At 41.3% G+C, this 24,044-nt stretch overlaps 2 long non-coding RNA genes across 2 annotated transcripts; both read right to left on the reverse strand.

Moving 5' to 3' along the window:
• Window positions 1-244: 244 nt before the first annotated feature.
• LOC117526360 lies at window positions 245-1,946 on the reverse strand. Its single transcript, XR_004565271.1, has 2 exons — window positions 1,847-1,946; window positions 245-797 (listed from the first exon to the last, which is right to left on the reverse strand). It is a non-coding gene; the product is annotated as an uncharacterized LOC117526360 (long non-coding RNA).
• On the reverse strand, window positions 1,945-12,606 carry LOC117526369. Its single transcript, XR_004565275.1, has 3 exons — window positions 12,339-12,606; window positions 5,362-5,412; window positions 1,945-1,962 (listed from the first exon to the last, which is right to left on the reverse strand). It is a non-coding gene; the product is annotated as an uncharacterized LOC117526369 (long non-coding RNA).
• Window positions 12,607-24,044: the final 11,438 nt, after the last annotated feature.

Genomic DNA, 24,044 nt, shown 5'->3' on the forward strand with positions numbered 1-24,044 from the left:
AAGGAGGGATATGGGGTACATCATCACATCTGTGAAGTAAAAATGCTGCTATAATATGAAAAACAGTTTAACTTTTCTTGCACTGCTAGAAAAATGAAGTTGCTGTATTATTGCATAATTTCACCACTGTACAACTGTTCAGAAGAGAGTTATGGTTTAAATGGTAACAAAAAAGTAAACTAGTGCAAATACAAGAAAACTTCCCGAATGACTAACCTATTTTGTGGCTTTGCAAACTGTGAAATTGTTATCACTGGCCTGTTGGTTGCATACTGTGACAGGACTAACTACATGTAAAACTGGTTGCACTGGTTTTTATCTTTATCCCTGAGATAAGGCAAAGTAGCTTAATAACATTTGGTATGTGTTGGAAATAGCATATTTCAGAGTTGTACCAAAGTCAGTCAACTCCCACATCTGCTTGCCTTTAGTTGACTGAGCATGAAAAAAATTGGGAACTCCTCGACAGTGGGTATTACAGTTGCTGAATGATTCATTCTTACTATCAAAAAAAAAAAAAATGTAGATGAGAGTAGAAAACCGTTCAAAGTCAAACTACACAGATGCCTTGGCACAAGTTAGGAAACACCGAGTGTTGGAGTCCATTTGGTCCTTTTTGGTTGATTCTGTCAATCAATATCCGGCATACATTTAAACCATTTGGACACACGGCCATGCCTTTTGGCTGATCTTTCCTGCGAGTTCGATGCCAGTAGCCCATCCATGTATTGACCATACTCACTGATGGCATCTTCAACACGTGTGATATACAGCCAACTGACTATCACGCCGAAGAACTACAAAGACAGAGAAAGAAGCTGCTTTTGTGAACAATATCCAAAGTCAAGCAGATTTGTTAATTTACCAGGAAAGTTGATAAAACATTCACTAAAATATAAATAAATAAATAAAAAGACTGCACCAGAGGATTTAATAAATTCCTCCTCTTGACTCAAAGTGGTATAAAATGGTGTTACATAATGGAATCAGCTTTAGCTGCAGTTGAAACAACTGCATCCTGTTGGTATACCTGACGAGGTCATGTTGCCTTATGCTGAGGAGGACATGCCTTCGAAATGGGTGTTTCAACAAGACAATGACCCCAAGCACACTAGTAAATGAGCAAAATCTTGGTTCCCAAACCAACAAAATTAATGCCTCACAGAGGATTGCTAAAAAAGCAGTTTGAACAGTTTTGAGTTTGCAGCGTCAACAGCAGATGCTACTATTATTGTGAACACCCCCTTTTCTACTTTTTTTTTTACTAATAGCCCAATTTCATAGCCTTAAGAGTGTGCATATGATTTATAAAGGAAAATCATGGAAATCATCAGGGGTACCCAAACTTTACATACAACTGTGTGTGTGTGTGTGTATACATAGCTAGATAGATAGACAGATAGACAGACAGACAGATAATGACTTAAAAAAACATTCAGCTTTCATAGGTACCCACACTAAACGATAGACAGATAGACAGACAGACAGATAATGACTTAAAAAAACATTCAGCTTTCATAGGTACCCACACTAAACGAATGCCAAATGCACTGTAATGCTGGTAAGTGGTTTTAAAATTATTCATGAAAGCCCAACAGAATGCATCAGCTCATTTGACCGATTAATGATAGTTTTTGTCAAGGGAAGGAGATAAGTGAAATCACCTGCTGAAGTACGTATCAGAGATGAAACACTTTTCTCTATGGTTTATCACATTTCCCTTTCCAACACTACAGTATTTTACTACTCATCTTTAATAAATCTTCATATTTATATAGGTTGCGTATGTGAAGACATGTATTGGACAAACCTTGGCACTTATAATTGCTTGCTTTAAGGTGTATACCTGAGGCAGAAGGATCCCTAAGAACAGTCCAGCCATAATCTTGTAGTTGTCCATTAGCCAGATGAAGAAAGCGTCAGTGCAGCCTCTGATGTGGATGGTTCCAGCAATTCCAGACGCTATATGCCACAAAGAAAGTTAATTAGCCTATTGATAAACATTATAGAGGTTGTATCAGAATGCAAAGTATTCTGCAACATTAACAGTCTCAGAGGATCTCTGATTTGTAGGAACAGCCAAAGAGCATGTGCAGATACTACAGGGAAACAAGATCTCGATCCCAATAAACTTCAGTAACATTACTCTTTACACCCCTAGTCCACAGAGCACCATTCTATTATGAGCCCCCACAATCCAGAAAAAGTAAAAAAAATGGGATGAAATGGCATACTCCGGCATGCCTCCTATTAGGCTGAATTATTGATCACATACCTGGCAGCACACTTGAAAATGAAAGTAAAGCTGTGCCTGGCTTCTTCCTCAGCCAGAACCACAACAAACACTTCTTTTATGTCAAATTTTTACCCCGATGGAACACAGTCAAACAGGTTTCAAGCTCTACTCACTAAGACTACCTCCTTTAAAGATGTCTGAACATGACAGAAGCTGTTAAGACTATGAACACCCGGAAGTGACTGCGTAATGATGCCCATTTGATGAATCAAGATGAAATTTCTGAACAGCTTGAAAATTTTACCCCGATTTAAAAACTGATGCCGATGATGGCCATAACTACTGCGTATACAAGTGTGTTCAAGACTGACAAAGATCGATCAAGAACTTACTGTGATGCTTCAGAATGTGCCCTGATTTGTTATTTCGGATGAAACAAGAACACAGCAAATTTTGTAGACTAAAATGCACTCTACAGGACCTACAATGAATCCCACTCCAACAAGAGCTGAAGGACATGTCGCACATTTTTAACATTCCAGTTAGCAAGACAAGATAAAAGTACTCATGGATTATAAGTCTCTCCACACACTTGCTAATAATTCGTGGTCAATGTATTTTATTGGTAATTATTTCTTTCACTTTGAGTATTAGCAGGTGCATTTCCGGAAATCATCTTATTCTGCAATTCTTGTCATTTCTTGGCGTGTGACATACATTTTAGAATGAGCACAAACATCCTGACAAGACAGAGCAAAATGAACCTGCTACGTCTGAAAGCGAAGCTTCAGAGCTTTCATTTGAAAGTAATGGCTTGGATTTACAGAGGAGACAACACATTTCACCCAGAAACTCTTAATGTTTTCAGTCTGTCGATTTTGGAGTGTGGTGACACCGTTTGTGTGGTAGGATGCTGTTTTACTGCCGCTGTGATCATGGATGTGGACGGCCTCCACCACGCTGTTTTGCAGACTGCCTGAAAATTAAGATGTACGAGGGCTGTCAATAAAGTATAGGTCCTTTTTATTTTTTTCAAAAACTATATGGATTTCATTCATATGTTTTTACGTCAGACATGCTTGAACCCTCGTGCGCATGCATGAGTTTTTCCACGCCTGTTGGTGACGTCATTCGCCTGTGAGCACTCCTTGTGGGAGGAGTCGTCCAGCCCCTCGTCGGAATTCCTTTGTCTGAGAAGTTGCTGAGAGACTGGCGCTTTGTTTGATCAAAATTTTTTCTAACCTGTGAGGCACATCGAAGTGGACACGGTTCAAAAAATTAAGCTGGTTTTCGGTGAAAATTTTAACGGCTGATGAGAGATTTTGAGGTGATACTGTCGCTTTAAGGACTTCCTGCGGAGCGAGACGTCGCGCAGCGGTCCCAGGCGCCGTCGTCAGCCTGTTTCAAGCTGAAAACCTCCACATTTCAGGCTCTATTGATCCAGGACGTCGTGAGGAGAACAGAAGTTTCAGAAGAAGTCGGTTTCAGCATTTTATCCGGATATTCCACTGTATCACCTCAAAATCTCTCATCAGCCGTTAAAATTTTCACCGAAAACCAGCTTAATTTTTCGAACCGTGTCCACTTCAATGTGTCTCACATTTTTAGAAAAAAATTTGATCAAACAAAGCGCCAGTCTCTCAGCAACCTCTCAGACAAAGGAATTCCGACGAGGGGCTGGACGACTCCTCCCACAAGGAGTGCTCACAGGCGAATGACGTCACCGACAGGCGTGGAAAACTCACGCATGCGCACAGGGTTCAAGCATGTCTGACGTAAAAACATATGAATGAAATCCATATAGTTTTTGAAAAAAATAAAAAGGACCTATACTTTATTGACAGACCTCGTATTTCTCATACTGGAAAAAGTCACAAAGATGCCATTTTCAGGAGATAATTGACTGTAACGTGCCACAATCATGACAGAACTTGAGCTGAAGGGAGAGCTGCATTCAGACATCATTCTCTGTTGGTGATCGCGCGGCTCGTACCTGAGTATAGTGGATCCGTTTACTTGTGTGAAGCGCCTTGAGGCAACTCTGTTGTGATTTGGCACTATATAAATGAAAATAAATTGAAAATTCTGACTTGCAATAGTGTGAGGACTAGTGGACCTGTTCTCTGGCTGGCAATCGTGTGATGCGTGCGTGTGTGACCGTTTCTTGATGTTATGAACTTTTTGATTGGAAATCTTACACCTGGGTGAGTGGCATGTTCATTCTTTTCATCTTTCGCTTTGTGTTCCTTTCAATGGAGCTTACAATGAAAGTAAAATTTATTTTACTTAGAGTCTGTGGCCTGCAAACAGGCTGTTTAAACGCGCATCTCAGCTGTTAATTGCAGCTTCGTATACATGGACGTGAAATATTACAGATCGACATTGTTTTCACAGGCAACATTATTTTAGACTTTTTTCCACAGTTATATACACACAACACTTTTAAGTATTTTGTTTTGATTTTAACAGGCTGCATTTGTGAGTAATGGCCATGCAAGTGGGTGCAATAAATCTTATCATGGCTGCTCCTTTTACCGTGTCCGCGACTACATCAAAAACATCAAAACTAACAGTTATCACTTAAAATGAGTCATCATAACACAAAATCACACCTGTGTAAATGTTGGAATTAAGCTGTGGCTCCATTCTTAACGTTAGCAGGTACATTCCGTTGAAGCGCACGCTGGGACTTCTCTAACAGCTACATCACCACTGTCGGAAACACACGAGTACTTGTTTTTGGAAGTGTCCATAGCCGTTTGATGCAAATGCTGTATACTTTGCAACCTGTCACGGAAGTGCACAAAGTAATCCTGGTGTATCATCGGATGGTTACTAAAGACTAAATCTTAATTGCTATAATTTTGGTGTGACATGTCCTTGAAATAAACTCTATTATAGTGTGAAATCATCTCTATTGTCAAATCAAGTTTTTCAACTGCAATAAGAGTCATTCCCAGCATGATAGAGTTGATTTAACACTGTGATAGGATTAAATAAACTATCTGGAGTGTGACCAAATGTAGTTTTGGCAGTTTATTTTGCTCTGAAAATTTACTGTATAGGAATGCCACTCTGTTGAATAGGGATATAAATCAATTCAGTCATGTTGCAGGATGTCTTACCTGTTTTTCCAAAACCTTATACCCACATAGAGTGTTGGCCACTTCATTAGGCTGAAGATAAGAGAAACAAAATGGTACACAACAAAAATGAGAATGACAACTGATCGAGAAGACATACCATGAAAGTCTCTCTTTCAAAACATATTATTCCAGGGCAAAAGCTCCATTAAAGAAGGTGCAACACAAAATACTAGGGATGTGCAACAACAACAACAATCGAATATATATCTAGATGCATACATGGGCTACAGTAAGAGGTGATCCTTTTCATTATGTAACAGTTTGATTTGGTGTGATTATGATGCAATGCAATATACTTCTTTGCTTAATGGAGACATTCATTTTCCATGATAAATTAGAATAAGCCAAAAGTGGCATTCTTCACTCTGGCATGCCTTGTGTGTTGCTTGGCAACTCCACAGTCGTGGGGGCACTTAGACAAATTCCACAGCCAGATCAAAAGTGGTCGCGTGCTATTTTTGCACTGACAGCGTGAATGGACACACTTTTAAAAATGCCCGGTGAGCAGTGTTGGATGTTCGTGTGTCACCTGGAATTTGGCCGACACCTGCCGCGAGAGGGATTGAATGGGCTCTCACAGGGCACTCTCTGTCTTTTGGCCACTGGTGTGCGTGAATACTTGTAGTGACAGGTGTACATGGCATTAGAAGCAGCTCCGATTTTTCAAAACTGGCATGCAATTCCTCGTTCGGGCGCTAGTCAGCTTCAATTGTGTTATGTGTGAAGGGGCCTTAAAGTTCAAATGGGTACATTATCCATGATAGTGACACCCATTTTCAGATTTATTGATTTTGCTTTTACCTCTCTCAAAAAAAAAAGTTTTCCTAATCAACCTCTGAGAGCCTTGCATTGAACTTTACAAGAGCTTGAAGGCACGGAAGCATCAGCAAAACAGGTTTATTTCTACCAATTTATAATGATAAGAATAGAGCCATCAGTTGGTTCATGAATTTAGATCAATTCAGGGGTTTCTGTATCAATGTAGTCCTATCTTTGAATTTAAAATCAATTTTCAATTCATAGGTGTTAATTATTACACGTATGTGTAGTTCTACTCTCTCGATCTGAACAACCCTGATCTCCTAAATCCACTGTGGAGTTACATTTGATGTTAACCAACTGCAACACAAAAATCTTTTCCTGTAAAGTACATTGATCTTTGGTGATGTTTACATGCTGCATAAATATTGTAACAATGAACTCAATAAATTAGTAGGCGATAGAGGGATTTGTGAGTGAATGAGGGCTTTAGTGGAACTGTCTTGGTGTGATATTACTGCCAATACCGCACATGCATGACATATAGACCTTCAATGCTTCCTAGGGGGCTCATTACTGACCACCACTCAGTATGGGAACATACATGATAAAGGCATGGCTCCAGTTTCTGAAGAAAAACTAAAAGTAAAGAACTGTTCACTTCAAATTGTTTGTCTGAACCACTAGTTTTACTTTGGTCTCTCATTGCACTGGTGAAGCATACTGTCTAAATTACAGGAAGCATATTTAATTTTGTGTGGGAGAAAATTGCCAGAGAGCCGAAGTGTCAGTGAGTTTTATTTCAAAGCATTAATTGCCATCATAGGGATGTTGAGTTCCATTTCTAATGTAATTGCACAGTGTTACAGCAAATTACTGAACAGACACACAAAATTAACTAAAAGCTTGGGTCTTTCAGCACACATAATATTCAGTCAAAACAAATCCTAAAACTAGTGTAATATACAGGAGATTATATTCAATGTTGTTACTCAAGTCCCAACATACAAACATGTCCATAAAGTATCGTACCTTTTTATTTTTTTTTAAACTATATGGATTTGATTCATATGTTTTCACGTCAGACAAGCTTGAACCCATGCGTGAGTTTTTCCACGCCTGTCGGTGACGTCTTTCGCCTGTGAGCACGCCTTGTGGAAGGAGTGGTCCCGCCCCGTCGTCAGATTTTCATTGTCTGGAAATGGCGGAATGATTTGGGGTTTTTTTCCATCAGAATTTTTTCAGAAGCTGTTAGAGACTGGCACCTGGAAACCATTCGAAAAATTTATCTGGCTTTCGGTGAAAATTTTACGGGCTTCACAGAGAATAAGGTCTGTTAGTACAGCTTTAAGGACCCCTTTAAGGACCCCTTTAAGGACGAGGGTTCAAGCTTGTCTGACGTGAAAACATATGAATCAAATCCATATAGTTTAAAAAAAATAAAAAGGTACGATACTTTATGGACAGACCTCGTATCTCATGGTGCCAGTCGCAGTGGTCTCCAAGAGATATCAGTTTCCTTTCATGTTTCATGCAAACTCCAATGGACAGTCTCAAGATTCCACATTTACCACAGACAAAAATATTCTTCCTCATGGATATATTTTTGTTATTCATTTATTTAGGCATTTGATTGGTGGGTTGGAAAATGCATTGCAAAGCAACACATGAATTTGTATTCACATTTTGGCGGTGTGCTGAAGACACAATCTCAATGGTGCATTGTTAAATTTAGACTAGTAATGTTGAAAGCTAAAATGGAAATGATCATTCAGCCTTTTATCTTATCTGGTTTTGATTACCATAATTCACTTTTTACTCATGTCACCAAATTTTCTTTTAACTAACTACAGACTACTGCTGCAGGACTTTTAACTAAGTTCAAATGGAGATGACATACTTTATTACTCCAAATTTCTGGTCTTCACTGTGTTCCAAATTGAAATAAGCCCACTTACTCTCTCCATTACAACAAAAGACTAGGGCTTTTGCTTTGTTTTTTGGTGGCAGTGAGAGGATGCCTGAGGAGTGGAGAAAACAGTGCACTGGTTCTGATTTTTAAGAACTATGGTGATGTGCAGAGCCGAGGTAACTACAGAGGCATAAAGTTGAGAATACTCACAGGAGTTACACTGTGTGTTTGTAGATTTAGCTTATGACAGGGTGCCTAGAGAAGAGTTGTGGTATTATATGTGGAAGTCTGGAGTGGCACAGAAATATGAGGGTGGTGCGGGTTAAGTGTAAAGACAGATGCTGTTTGCAGATGATACTGTGATCTGTAGTGAGAGTAAACAGCAGTTGGGACAAGGCTGGAGAGGTGCAGATGCACTCTGGACAGAAGGGGATTGAAAATCAACTGGAGCAGGACAGAGCACGTGTGTAAATGAGAGGGAGCACAGTGAACCCGTGTGGTCCTATTGAGTAGCAGTGGTGAAGGTAGATCAGTTTTCTTGGGATCAACTACCCAAAATAAAGGTAGTATCTCACTGACGGGGAGGAGGTGGACACAGAATATCACATGAAAACAGATGTAAATGTGACAACTTTCTCATGGAATTTCACTGAAGTAGTCTTCCCAAGACATGCACCCATGGCGGCCAACTGTCCACAACTGGCCACATGGTGTCCAGAGGGGCGGTGAAAGTTACAGCCACAAATCTCGAACAGTCTGCACACATACCACACAAGAGACATGGACATGCCGTGCAGCGCCTGTGTGAAAATTGAGGAGCACTGTGCGGTCTTTGCAGGTGAAAGGATTTGCACGTGAACACCATGCATTATGTTCAGCGCCACTGCTGTGGCTGAAATAGCCACACGTTTGTGCACAAAGTGCTCAGGATAGATGTGGACTATTACATAGTTATTATGTGAAAGAGGCTGTGAAAATTCCCCCAACTTTAGGCAGATAAAGCACTGAAAATAAATACATTTTAAAAAAGAATAAAAGCATGAACAACCACTCATGGACTTACAGAATGACGTCCACTGAGCTATGTCTCAACTTCCAGTGACGTCCTCACAGACAATGAAATAAAACAACAAATCTGGATCACCTTGTCCACGTTCCCCACACAGGTGAAGTCCACAGTCCCTGCCCCAGCTGGCTGCATTAGACTGCGGTCCTCAGAAAAATAAATACATACAGAAAATCCCATTTGTGGCCGGGCACCACACATAAAGCATGCAGGACACAAGGAATCGTGACCCTTTGGAAGTGCTCCAATAAAAATAAAACAATGACATCATCTGTCCAGCACACTGTGCACGCATGCACAGTGGGTGTACATAGACAAGGCGCATTAAACTTAAATCCACCTCTGTAAATAAGTAAATAAACAGAGGCAAATACAATGAATCCAGTCCGTGCAGCTGCCAGAGATGTGAACATCTGTTCGTTTGTGTCTTACCATGCACATACATATACACACACATACAGATGTGAACATTTGCTCCGTAACAACACACAGTCCTGAATGTTTGTTCCTAGGCATTTTACAGTGCAGCTTTTTGTGTCAGACAACACGTGTTTTATTTATTTATTTATTTATTGTATTGATTTTCTTGAAGTGAGCATGACTGTTAATTGTGTTTTATTTTGCGCCCAACGTGAAGAAAAGCTCAAAATAGTAACGCCATGATCACTCGTTTAAAGAATGCTATAAGACCCCTTCACACATAGTGCGAATTTGGTCGAATTGCGTATTAAGTGCGCATGAAGCAGGAATTGTATGCAAACCGTGTAATTTCGCAGCTGCCTCCAATGCCTCATACACCTGTTGCTATTGTTTGCACACACCAGTGGCTGAAAGAGAGTGTGCACTGTACGAGCCCATCAATCCCTGTCGCAGCAGGTGTTGGCCAAATTCCAGCTGACACACACGAACATCTAACACCGCTTGCATGACACTTGGAAAATGTGTGGCCATTTGCATTCTTGGTATGACAACAGACTGCAGACAATCACTGTCGTACTCGCAGTGAAATTTGGACTAAGAACTGACTACTGTGACGCTCGTGTCTGTTTGCTGTCATCAAGTGGACATAAATAAAATCATATATCACTGTGGTGACAGGCTGCAGCAAGCGAGCTGGTTGAAAACGACCGTCCGTTCATAACACGCAGCAGGTGATCTCACTGTCATGGGGACCTGTATTCCACATGACACGGTGTCCTGTGGTGCGCCATCCACAAGACGCACGGGCCAGCTGGATGCCGCCAGCAGATGTGGACATGAATGAGATGAGCAAACTGTTTCTCATTCATGTCATCTCATGACTGAACGTCAGTGACCATGGGTCATCTCCAGAGGAACAGATGGATCATATTTGTATTGCCTGCTTGATAAGAGGGATTTAATACAATGCAATGTTTTATATGGTGCATCATTGTTATTTTTAATACGTCCATGTGCTTCTTAATATGATGCAGTTTTTAGCACTTTTTACAGGACACCAATGGCAGCTCACTTGGTAAAGTTTCTGACTGGCAATCAGAACTTTTTGAAGGCGCAGGTTCAAATCCCATGGTTGACATGTATTTTTTTTCTTCAGCTGCGCAATGTGTAACCACATCTGCTGGGTAAAAACTGCTGTGTTTCCACATGCACGGAACCACCGTAGCATATATTTTTTAAATTTGATTTTATTTTCTTTCTTCACACCAGCTAAACGATGTGTAATGACATTGTGTAGCTGGTGGTACTGTGTTTCCACGTGCACAAACCGTCGCACCAGCATCGCACATGCCTGCCCGTTGGCGTGATGTTTCGTGGTGCGCTCATACAAGCTGCTCCGACGGGTGTCACCCTGGAGTTGTACATATTCGCACTATGTGTGAAGGGGCCTGTAAGTGTGACCCAACTGTTTTAAACGCATGCTGAAACTAATCAAGCTCTATTAGGAAGTTTCCATCTCTGCTGTTTTTCCATTTATCATGGCAAATGAATGTCTCCATTAAGAGTTGTATTGCATTGCACCATAATCACACCAAATCAAATTGTTTCTCATTTCAAGTGCAAAGAAAATTCTTGGTTGTGAACTGTAATTTTTTCAGTACATAAGTCACACTGGACTATAAGTCAAAGGGCCTCTCAAACTCGTAAAAAAAAAAATACTAACAGTGTCCTCTAAAAGTATTGGAACACTTGGTATTTCACACATTTTAATTTGTTTATGCCATTGCAAGTACAAAAATACAAAAAAATAAGCATTTCTAAAATTATCTTCCTTATAAACTGATTATAAGTAATGGAATGCTTTGGTATAATACCTGTAAATAATCAGTTTTATTGTTGGTTTTCTTGAGACAAGTCAGGGGATGGCTACATGGATACATTTCCATGTCACTGAACATGTCTTAGACTTTATTTACATCAATTATGAAGAAATACAAACAGTATGGCACTCTATGGTAAATCTGTATGGAAAAAAAACTGAGTGACTGTGCAAAAAGGAGAAGAGTGAGGAAAGCCACCAAAACACCCAGATAACCCAGAAGAAGTTATAGGCGTCTCTGGCTGGGTATGGAGAAATTGTGCATAGTGCTTCTTTGGCATTTTGTAGCCGCGGTTATAAGTTTCATAATGAAGTGTAATAAAGTGTACCACTTCATTATGAAACTTGGCTTTAAATACGTCAACAGGACATGCCTGCCTGGTGTCAAGAGGCAGGCTATTCCACAAAGTCCAAAAAGCTCACCCACCAACAGTCTTTTTCCAGACCTTTGGGACTCACAGAAGACCAGTGTGTGAGCAGATATGTATGACTTCACCAGGTCAGATAAGTACAATGGTGCTAAACCATTAACAATTTTGTCAGAGAGAAGGAGCACTTTAACATCTACTCTAACCTGAACTGGGAGCCAATAATGAGAGAGGCCAACAATGGAATGATCTGTTCAAATTTGCCAGCTCTGATTAGGATACGGAGCTGCTGCATTCTGAAAAATTTGGAGACCTTGAGTTTGATCAACCAACAATTAATAAATCAATTTGCTTCTACAAATAAGTATTCAATGCAGTAGAACAGTGACAGTAAAATATGTCTGTCATTAAATTACATTTGCATTCAGTAATTAAAGGAAAGCCAGCTTTAATGTCAAACAGTAACAGTAGATTTGCAGAACTAATGCCAGTCATGAAGTACACAAAACAAACACAACATACAGAGTATGAGCATTATAGTAACAGTCATACCTTAGTAGCAATGCAGCAGGTATAGGGAACACCACAGGCCAGTGGACCAGGACCAGAACAGTTGTGGTACATGTTGACCTCCCAGTCTTTATACTCCTGACCTCCACAACACTTAAACTGACAGACAAGTAAGGGGTGGGGACGGGGAAGCAAGGACAAGAGGACAGAAAGGAACAGAGGAAGACAGATACAGATGGGTGTATAAGGGTTAAAGAGACAAAGGCAGAGTGAGTCAATGTTGGAAAATGAAGTTAATTCTTGATCAGCAACATTTCTGTTCAACCAGCATGAACTACACTAAACAAAAATATAAACCCAACACTTTTTTTTTGCTCCCATCTTTCATGAGCTGAACTCAACTTTTTTTTTATACACAGGTGTGGGCATATCAAAATGCTGATTAGACAGCATGATTATTGCACAGGTGTGCCTTAGGCTGGTCACAATGAAAAAGCCACTCTGAAATGTGCAGTTCTGCTTTATTGGAGAGTGGGGGGGGGGGTCAGAAAACCAGTCAGTATCTGGTAAAAAAAAAAACAATGTCCTGAAGTCACCGGTGCATTTAGCATACTCTTGACCCACATCCTGTTTGTGACGTCAGATTGAGCAGCAGGACCTTCGTGGCCGGGACAACGGTGGGGATCGAACCCACGCGACTCGCACACAAAAGACCGTTCATCTACAGGTCAGCCAAAGGGAACTCCCCCATTGGCCAAGCTAGCGGGAACGTCTTTCAATTGGGACCCGGGACTTTCATCCCGCTACATGAACAATGTTTGACGTCCCATTTTCCTCAGGTTTTCAAAGGAAAAGCATGTTCAACAAGTGCTGGCTTCATCCTTACATAGAACACCTCATTCACACACCTGTTTGTTCCACAAAATTTACGAACTCACTGACTGAATGCCACACTACTATTATTGTGAACACCCCCTTTTTCCCTTTTTTACTAATAGCCCAATTTCATAGCCTTAAAGCCCCATTTACACATAGACGGTAAGAGCTCCCGGAAGCGTCCCAGAAGAGTTTTTGGCCGTCTTAAGGATCAAACGCCGTTGTTAACGCCGGCACTAGGGGGCGTGGCTTAGTTCCGGCTTTACCGGGAATCGTCGAAAAAATTATTCAACATGTCGAATAATTCCGGGAGTGCTCCCGGAGAATTCGTGTGACGACGGGACAACGCGAACAACGGCATTTGATACTTTTTAATCGCGGTTTCATCCTGCCCCTTCCTGTGGTGCCGCAGTTTACACCGGCGTAATTGGCGGCCGGCGTTGTATCCCTAATCAACAGCGTGTAAAACGGCGATAGAGCCCACATCGGCGTCCTCAAGGGCATTTAACCGGCGACAGAGGCAGACAAAACGGCGGTGCTAGCGACAGTACGCCATTCTAAACGCCACCTCCCGGTTTAACGGCGTTCCAAACGGCCGATAGGTGGCGGTCAGTATAAAAACGCTAGCGCGCTGCATGCAGGCCTCTCACTCGCGGCCAGCTCCAGATATTTTTGCAGAGAAGCTCCAGTGTGCCTCCTAAAAGAAAATTGGCAGTGGCAAGGACTTACCAAGAGGTCTGGTTCAGAGGCAGGGAGGGAGGTGGAGACGGAGCAACACGTTGAGGAGGGGAAAGGAAGGAGAAGAAAATGCGTATATGCAAAGGTTCCTGGAGTAACACAGGATTTGCCTGGATAAAACCAGCGGTACACAGGGCATTATCGGGGGCAGCAGAACACCGCCATTCTCACGCGCATCTTAACCTGCGATTGTAAAGGATAGAACTGGGTATTATCCCCCGTTGCCTGACATGTGCCGGATGCTACGGCGTCAAAACGCTGCTTTATTCGGCGGATTTAGCGGCGTTTTATCCGCGTATTTGCGGCTAGTATGGCGGTCAAAACGCCGGCGAAATGCTCCACCCCTTTCCACCGCGAAAACAGCCGGAACTACCGCGAACTATGTACTACCCGCCGACAAAACCGTCTATGTGTAAACGGGGCTTAAGAGTGTGCATATCATGAATGCTTGGTCTTGTTGGATTTGTGAGAATCTACTGGTACCTTGTTTACCATGTAACAATAAGAAATATACTCAAAACCTGGATTAATCTTTTGAGTTACATAGCACTACTATTATTCTGAACACTACTGTATATGTATATATATATATATATATATATAGAGAGAGAGAGAGAGAGAGAGAGAGAGAGAGAGAGAGAGAGAGAGAGAGAGAGAGAGAGAGAGAGAGAGAGATACTCAACAAAAATATAAACGCAACACTTTTGGTTTTGCTCCCATTTTGTATGAGATGAACTCAAAGATCTAAAACTTTTTCCACATACACAATATCACCATTTCCCTCAAATATTGTTCACAAACCAGTCTAAATCTGTGATAGCACTTCTCCGTTGCTGAGATAATCCATCCCACCTCACAGGTGTGCCATATCAGGATGCTGATTAGACACCATGATTAGTGCACAGGTGTGCCTTAGACTGCCCACAATAAAAGGCCACTCTGAAAGGTGCAGTTTTGTTTTATTGGGGGGGATACCAGTCAGTATCTGGTGTGACCACCATTTGCCTCATGCAGTGCAACACATCTCCTTCGCATCATCCGTGAAGAGAACACCTCTCCAACGTGCCAAATGCCAGCGAATGTGAGCATTTGCCCACTCAAGTCGGTTACGACGACGAACTGGAGTCAGGTCGAGACCCCGATGAGGACGACGAGCATGCAGATGAGCTTCCCTGAGACGGTTTCTGACAGTTTGTGCAGAAATTCTTTGGTTATGCAAACCGATTGTTTCAGCAGCTGTCCGAGTGGCTGGTCTCAGACGATCTTGGAGGTAAACATGCTGGATGTGGAGGTCCTGGGCTGGTGTGGTTACACGTGGTCTGCGGTTGTGAGGCTGGTTGGATGTACTGCCAAATTCTCTGAAACGACTTTGGAGACGGCTTATGGTAGAGACATGAACATTCAATACACGCAACAGCTCTGGTTGACATTCCTGCTGTCAGCATGCCAACTGCATGTTCCCTGAAATCTTGCGACATCTGTGGCATTGTGCTGTGTGATAAAACTGCACCTTTCAGAGTGGCCTTTTATTGTGGGCAGTCTAAGGCACACCTGTGCACTAATCATGGTGTCTAATCAGCATCCTGATATGGACACCTGTGAGGTGGGATGGATTATCTCAGCAAAGGAGAAGTGCTCACTATCACAGATTTAGACTGGTCTATGAACAATATTTGAGAGAAATGGTGATATTGTGTATGTGAAAAAGTTTTAGATCTTTGAGTTCATCTCATACAAAATGGGAGCAAAACCAAAAGTGTTGCGTTTATATTTTTGTTGAGTGGATATATATATGTAACAGTTGTAGTAAAATGATGCTGGAATTTTTTGTTTGTTTGTTTTATTTTATTATTGTTATTATTTTTCTTTTTTTTTCGGTGGCTAAAGTATATAATTTCACCAAAATCCTTTTTGACAGACATGATCCATCATTTCCTGTCCCTTGTCAGTCTGCACTGAGCTTGACTGGGGAGGTATGTGTTTTAAGCTGCGTGATTATAAAGTTTTATAAATGAGTTACGTTAACGGTTTGAGTGCACAGAACAGTGTCTCTTTTATAGTGTTAGAGAGATGAAATTTGGTTGTGTTTTTTTTTTGCATTTTAACCTGTAAAATTAGTTGTGAGAGCTGCTGCAATTTTGCTAAAAAAATCTGATTTCCAGTGGGTGCGTGGTTTAGTGTCCCCATTTTATCTCCATGTGAGATCATATATACAGTAGTGTTCAGAATAAGTAGTGCTATGTGACTAAAAAGATTAATCCAGGTTTTGAGTATATTTCTCATTGTTACATTGGAAACAAGGTACCAGTAGATTCAGGTAGATTCTCACAAATCCAACAGACCAGCATTCATGATATGCACACTCTTAAGGCTATGAAATTGGCTATGAGTAAAAAAAAAAAAAGTAGAAAAGGGGGTGTTCCAATAATAGTAGCATCTGCTGTTGACGCTGCAAACTCAAAAACTAGTATGTTCAAACTGCTTTTTAGCACTCCTCTGCGAGGCATTAATTTTGTTGTTTGGAACAAAGATTTGCGCGTTTACTAGTGTGCTTGGGGTCATTGTCTTGTTGAAACGATACACTACTACATGATGCAGGACGCACGATTAACCTGAAACATCGGTCCAAAAAGTCCTGCATGAAAAATCATCTCGCACATGGTAAAAGCCGTTTACAACATCATAAAACGTGCGCACAGTCTCTCCACATGCAAAACATTATGCAATGACACTTCCAGGGCTCCGTAAAAATGCCTGTTTTTACAAATAAAAAAATGTAATATTTTACAAAAGCACATTTATCTTCAAGCACCGACACACAACAGACATCACATTAACGTGTTGGTTTACATAATGAATGACTGAACCAATCAGTGTTTAGCAGAGGCACGTTTACCCAGAATCCTTTGCGATCTGTCTGTTTGTTACAAAACCTCAGAATTAGTGCATTATTCAGCATTAAAGATATAGGTTATATTTAACTTTGTACAAATGACAGAATTGACATTAATGGAGTTATTCTATCGGTAGTAATGTTATTTATAAATCAAAACCATAACTCAGCATGACTTTATTTTTCAAGACCTCCACCTGACCGGAGCATTGTAATTGATAGAGAGCTGGCTTTATGGCTGCTCTCGGGGTGCCTCTGTGCTGGGGGCGCTGATAGTAAACGAGATTCCAGCAGGGGCAGAATGTTAAAGAAAAAAGTGTGGTCTCATTGTTTGGGTCTGTTGTTATTTTTAATATACTAGAAGCTATTAAATTTGTTTTATGAGTAGTTGTAAATGTGCCAGAGATAAATATTTGAATTTATCGGTTATCTGTAACTTCCGATACATTTTTGGGTGGTTTATTGTTTTATCTTATCGAAGATAACTTTCAGTTATCTGATTGTCTGTTATCGAAGTTAATTTTTTGGTTATCTGTGCCTTTGCCACCACTGAGCCTTTGCCATTCTGGTTATTCTTCTATCCATTTTGATGGTTGTTTTCCGTTTTCTTCCATGCGTCTCTGTTTTTTTTTTGTCCATTTTAAAGCATTGGAGATCATTGTAGATGAACAGCCTATAATTTATGCACCTGCGTATAGGTTTTCCCCTCTCCAATCAACTTTTTAATCAAACTACGCTGTTCTTTCTGAACAATGTCTTGAACATCCCATTTTCCTCAGGCTTTCAAAGAGAAAAGCATGTTCAACAGGTGCTGGCTTCATCCTTAAAGAGGGGACACCTGATTCACACCTGTTTGTTCCACAATACTAACAAACTCACTGACCGAATGCCACACTACTATTATTGTGAACACCCCCTTTTCTACTTTTTTTTACTAATAGCCCAATTTCATAGCCTGCATATCATGGATGCTTGGTCTTGTTGGATTTGTGAGAATCTACTGAATCTACTGGTACCTTGTTTCCCATGTAACATTAAGAAATATACTCAAAACCTGGATTAATCTTTTAGTCACAGCACTACTATTATTCTTAACACTACTGTATGTTTTATGTATTTCCACTTGAGGACAGCAAACACACACATGCGCATCACAGTGGACAGTTTGTAAGGTCATGTCCTTCAAAACACGGTATGTGTTCCCCAGCTGTGACAGCCAGGATCAGAGATCTCAACAGCTGCTGCTGTTGGCAACCATGTCCCCTCGCACAGACCAAAGTGTCACTCTCTGTTTCTGTGTTATGTGATCTTTTTTTTTTGTTGTTGTCATTTGTTATATAATTGTGTATGTAGTTATTGTAGTAATTATTTATATACCTGTCCTGGTTGTGGTCTCTGTTTAACATAATAGGTCGTGTGCACTGAGCCGTCATTGCCAGCTGTCCAGTGAGTCGCTGGCCACCGATCAGCTGAGAGGCAGCTTGCTGTGCTGTGTGCACCCAGACGTGGCTGGCCGCTCACCATCTGTACATACATATTAGCATTTCATGCAAGCGTGCCACCCTCCGCATGCCACGTGTTGTGGGAGGGGGGGAGCAGGGGTGCACAAAACACACGTACTCTACATGCATTATGGGGAGCGGGGGAGGCTGCGGCAAAACACATGCACACACAATGTTGCGGGTGAAGCAGGTGGGGAGCAACACCACATACAATACACATGCACACCACGTGTTGAGGGGGGAGCCGACACTCTGGCAGGCCACGTGTGCTGCTTGGCAAGGCCACAGTCGTGGGGGCACTTAGACAAATTTCACAGCCAGCTTGACAGTAGTTGCCTGCTCACTATTTTTGGTGCTGACTGCATGAATAGCTTCAGGTGTTGCGCAAATGGTTGTGGCGACAGGTGTACAAGGCATTAGAGGCTGCTCCAATTTTTCACAAATGGCATGCAATTCCTCCGTGTGCAAGTCGGCTTCAATCATGTTATGTGTGAAGAGGCCGTTATAGATGTACATCTCATCATGCCAGAAGTTTGAACATTTCAACATTTTCGTTGCGCACTGGCAGGCAGCCGCGCACAGCTCACATACAGTTTTACAATGGGTTACGCACTGGCACACCAGATGCGTGCCACTGCGGGGATCAAATATGTGCAAGTGTCAAGGCACCTTTAGTCTGGCCCCTCACCTGAGACCAATTTGCCATGGGAGAACGTACCAGGAGCACGAAGGCTCCAGACAACACAGCTGGCAACGTTCATAGGGACACACAATCCTCTTCACCACGATAAGATGATGTTACCAGAGGATCCTCTGTATCTTCCTTGCCACACCAACCACCTGCATGTCTTCCTTCAGCACATCCTAAACCTCATCTTTGGCTTACCTTTTCTCCTCCTGCTGGTGGCTCCATCCTCAGCATCCTTCTCCCTATATCAGTGGTGTCCAAACTATTCCAGAAAGGGCCGAGAGGGTGCACGTTTTCTTTGCAGCCACTTACTTCAGCAGGTAATGTCACCTTTGAGGCAGGTGGGATGAGTTCATCAGTGAAATCACCCGCTGAAGTCAGTGGCTGCAAAGAAAACCTGCACCTCTCGGCCCTTTCTGGAATAGTTTGGACACCACTGGCCCTATATACCTGGGTCCCTCCTATATACACCCCTGGCAAAAATTATGGAATCACCGGCCTCGGAGGATGGTTCATTCAGTTGTTTAATTTTGTAGAAAAAAGCAGATCACAGACATGACACAAAGCTAAATCATTTCAAATGGCAACTTTCTGGCTTTAGAAACACTATAAGAAATCAGGAAAAAAAATTGTGGCAGTCAGTAACGTTACTTTTTAGACCAAGCAGAGGGAAAAAAAAAATATGGAATCACTCAATTCTGATGAAACAATTATGGAATCATGAAAACCAAAAGAACGCTCCAACACATCACTAGTATTTTGTTGCACCACCTCTGGCTTTTATAACAGCTTGCAGTCTCTGAGGCATGGACTTAATGAGTGACAAACAGTACTCGTCATCAATCTGGTTCCAACTTTCTCTGATTGATGTTGCCAGATCACTTTGCAGGTTGGAGCCTTGTCATGGACCATTTTCTTCAACTTCCACCAAAGATTTTCAATTGGATTAAGATCCGGACTATTGCAGGCCATGACATTGACCCTATGTGTCTTTTTGCAAGGAATGTTTTCACAGTTTTTGCTCTATGGCAAGATGCATTATCATCTTGAAAAATGATTTCATCATCCCCAAACATCCTTTCAATTGATGGGATAAGAAAAGTGGTCCAAAATATCATGTAAACTTGTGCATTTATTGATGATGTAATGGCAGCCAATCTCCCCAGTGCCTTTACCTGACATGCAGCCCTATATCATCAATGACTGTGGAAATTTACATGTTCTCTTCAGGCAGTCATCTTTATAAATCTCACTGGAACAGCACCAAAAAAAAGTTCCAGCATCATCACCTTGCCCAATGCGATTCGAGATTCATCACTGAATATGACTTTCATCCAGTCATCCACAGTCCACAATTGCTTTCCTTAGCCCATTGTAACCTTGTTTTTTTCTGTTTAGGTGTTAAGTGATGGCTTTCGTTTAGCTTTTCTGTATGTAAATCCCATTTCCTTTAGGCGGTGTCTTACAGTTCGGTCACAGACAGTGACTCCAGTTTCCTCCCATTTCGTTCATTTGTTTTGTTGTGCATTTTCGATTTTTGAGACATATTGCTTTAAGTTTTCTGTCTTGACACTTTGATGTCTTCCTTGGTCTACCAGTATGTTTGCCTTTAACAACCTTCCCATGTTTGTATTTGGGTCCAGAGTTTAGACACAGCTGACTGTGAACAACCAACATCTTTTGCAACATTGCGTGATTTACCCTCTTAAGAGTTTGATAATCCTCTCTTTTGTTCAACTGACATCTCTCGTGTTGGAGCCATGATTCATGTCAGTCCACTTGGTGCAACAGCTCTCCAAGGTGTGATCACTCCTTTTTAGATGCAGACTAACGAGCAGATCTGATTTGATGCAGGTGTTAGTTTTGGGGATGAAAATTTACAGGGTGATTCCATAATTTATTCCTCAGAATTGAGTGAGTCCATATTTTTTTCCCTCTGCTTGGTCTAAAAAAGTAACCGTTACTGACTGCCACAATTATTTTTCCTGATTTCTTATAGTGTTTCTTAAAGCCAGAAAGTTGCCATCTGAAATGACTAGTTTTGTGTCATGTCTGTGATCTGCTTTTTTTTTTCTACAAAATTAAACACTGAATGAACATCCTCCGAGGCTGGTGATTCCATAATTATTGCCAGGGGTTGTACATGTCCAAACCTCTCAAGCTTGCCTCTCAGACTGTTTCCAAACCATTCCACCTGAACTGTCCCTCTGATATGTTCATTCCTAAGCCTGTACATTCTCATCACTCCCAAAGAAAATCACAGCATCTTCAGCTGTGCCACCTCCATCTCTGCCTCCTGTTTTTTTGTTAGTGCCACTGTCTTCAAGGCGTAAAAAATAGCTGGTCTCACTACTGTCTTGTAAACCTTCCCCTTCACTCTTGCTGATATTCTTTAATCACAAACCTTTCTCTAACCCACTCCATCCTGCCTACGCTCTTCTTCACCTCTCTACCACACTCTCCATTACTTTGCACAGCTGACCCCAAGTATTTCCAAAACTTCTCACAGGGACCAAGAAGGAAGGCAAGCATAAAGACTCTTAAATCTCAAGTGTTTTTTTTTTTGACAGAAATATTCAAGAAAAGACTGGCATCATGTCCAGCGTGTACCCTCCCTCACACCCTATGACTTTTTAGTATGACGTCCGATGCCATGTTGACAGATGCCTTCTGTGACGAGACTGTGGGTGCTTGGCATTTAATACCGGCAAGATGGAAAGGTGTTCAATCTGCGGCGCCTCCAAGCCAAAAGTCAAATACGAAAGTCAGGGATCTCTTCTTTGCCAAATCTGATTGTGCGCTCTGTGCCACCAATGAAAAGGATATGCAACACAACTTTCTTCTCCAATGCCTGTAAAAACTTTGGCCTCACCATGAGTGTAAAAAAGATAGAGGTTCTGTAGCAACCAGCTCCAGGTGAACCCTACTTTGAAGTAAATGTACATGTTGATGTTCATAAACTTGCCCCTTGTGAAAAATTCACCTACCTAGGCAGCACTCTCTCCAAATTAGCCACCATTGATGAGGAAGTGTCCCTTAGAGTCGCTCGAGCATGTGCCTCCTTTGGTAGACTATGATCCAAGGTATGGGACCGACACGGTATCACCCTGAGAGCTAAGCTTAAAGTTTATTGAGCTGTTGTAGTGCCTTCGCTGTTGCATGCTTCTGAGACAGACAGTCTAAGCCCACCATGCCAAGCCCTCAACAGCACCCACATGCACCTACTGTGTTGCCTTCTGCGGGTCAGATGGCAAGACTATATGCCAAGACACTGAAGTCCTGCAACGTTGTATGGATGCCAGAACATCGTCTACCCAAGTGCATAATCTACAGTAAGTCTACTGTTGGGGAGTGCTCCCATGGTGGAATGTGCAAGCAATTCAAAGACACCCTCAAGGCCACCTTAAAGAAGAGCAGCATTAATCATGATACCTGGGAGTCAGCATGTTTAAACTACACCCATTGCCGATCCACTATAGATGAAGGGGCTTGGCAGTTTGAAGAACAGAGAATCATAGAGGCCCAGAGAAAATGCCTTGAAAGAGCACCTTGCTGGCACCACCGGCCATATCCCCTGCCCTCACTGTCCACATCTCTTTCACCACTGCATTGGGTTGACCAGCCATGTGAAAACCCATTTTTAGGCTCCTTCACACATTGTACCATCCTCGCCTATAACTGTGCCACTCTCACATTTATTTATCATGTAGTCTTTAAGCTTATTTTACATATGGAGAAATATGCTCATCTTTGAAAACAGAGGAAGGGACAATGACTGATGGGATAAGCTCCAGCCCCCCACCTCTGCCGTGACCTTTAATTAGAGTAAGCAGGCATAGAAAATGGATGGATGAATGGATATATTCAAGGAATCCACCCTACATACAAAGAACAGCAGTTTTTTGCCATTAACAGATCAAACTTTCACCTGTTGCATGAAAAAGACAAAGATTAATAACAGGTTGAAACCATTTTATTTAGTTAAAATCTGAAACCTCCATCAACCGAATCAAAGAAAAACAACAGTTTAACAGTAACATTGCATGTCATCCAGTTAAATAGCCTGGTTTCATAAAGCAGAGAAGACACCTGAGTAAAATCAGCTGTTACCACACCTGCATTCATAAACTCAAATCATTATGAACATGTTACTGTTTTACCAAGAATCATGAATTACCAAGTCACATAAAAGCTACATAGTAAAATTTGAAGTGTGAAATTAACACTTCAGTGACTGCACATGGTCCAATTCAAAATAACATTAAGTCAACCACTGCAGTGTTAACTCTACCAGTGTTAAATCAACATTATAGTTAATTCACACTGTGGTAGAATTCAGTGGACATTATTTTCACTGGGACCACATGCACTTGCCTCCATGTTAATACTGCAAAATTTATCACTTAGAAGGTAGTCTGTAGAATTTTAGAACAACTTAAAACACTTGAAAAAGTGAGGGAATAAATATAACATTTGCCTTCCTCCCAACAATCAACAGCATCGTGATACATCACATCTACAAAGAACTTAAACAAGGGAACAACTCAACATGCTGATAACATCAGAATGCTGAATTTTACTGACTGTTAGCAAAAACACCCTGGGATAAAGTTATGTTGTGTCTACATCCCTCCTTGGCTAACAGGAGATCAGGTTTATGCATATATACACCACTTCACAATAACTGACATTTGCTATACACAACTGTACACATGCACAGGTATAGAAATACTAAAAAAAGAAAAACAAAACAAAAACAGAGATTTCCACACATATGTGATTTCTGGCTGCATTTGGCCCCAAGTATGTGGAATTCACAAAACAACAGAACTTGAAAATGTTTGCAAATACATTATGGCACCAAAGTAATATACACTTTTAAAGAAAAATATGAATTAAACACAGAACACTTCAGACTAAAGTTAAAAAGCGCCAGTGGCACATTTTCACACAACTATATGATTAAAGTGATATTTACAGAACTTAAAATTACACCAGTTCTGATGTTCATGAGTTTGTATTAACTCAAAACAAAAGTTCATGTAAAGAAC

This window comes from Thalassophryne amazonica, chromosome 2, assembly GCF_902500255.1.
Source record: "Thalassophryne amazonica chromosome 2, fThaAma1.1, whole genome shotgun sequence".
Lineage (NCBI taxonomy): Eukaryota > Metazoa > Chordata > Actinopteri > Batrachoidiformes > Batrachoididae > Thalassophryne > Thalassophryne amazonica.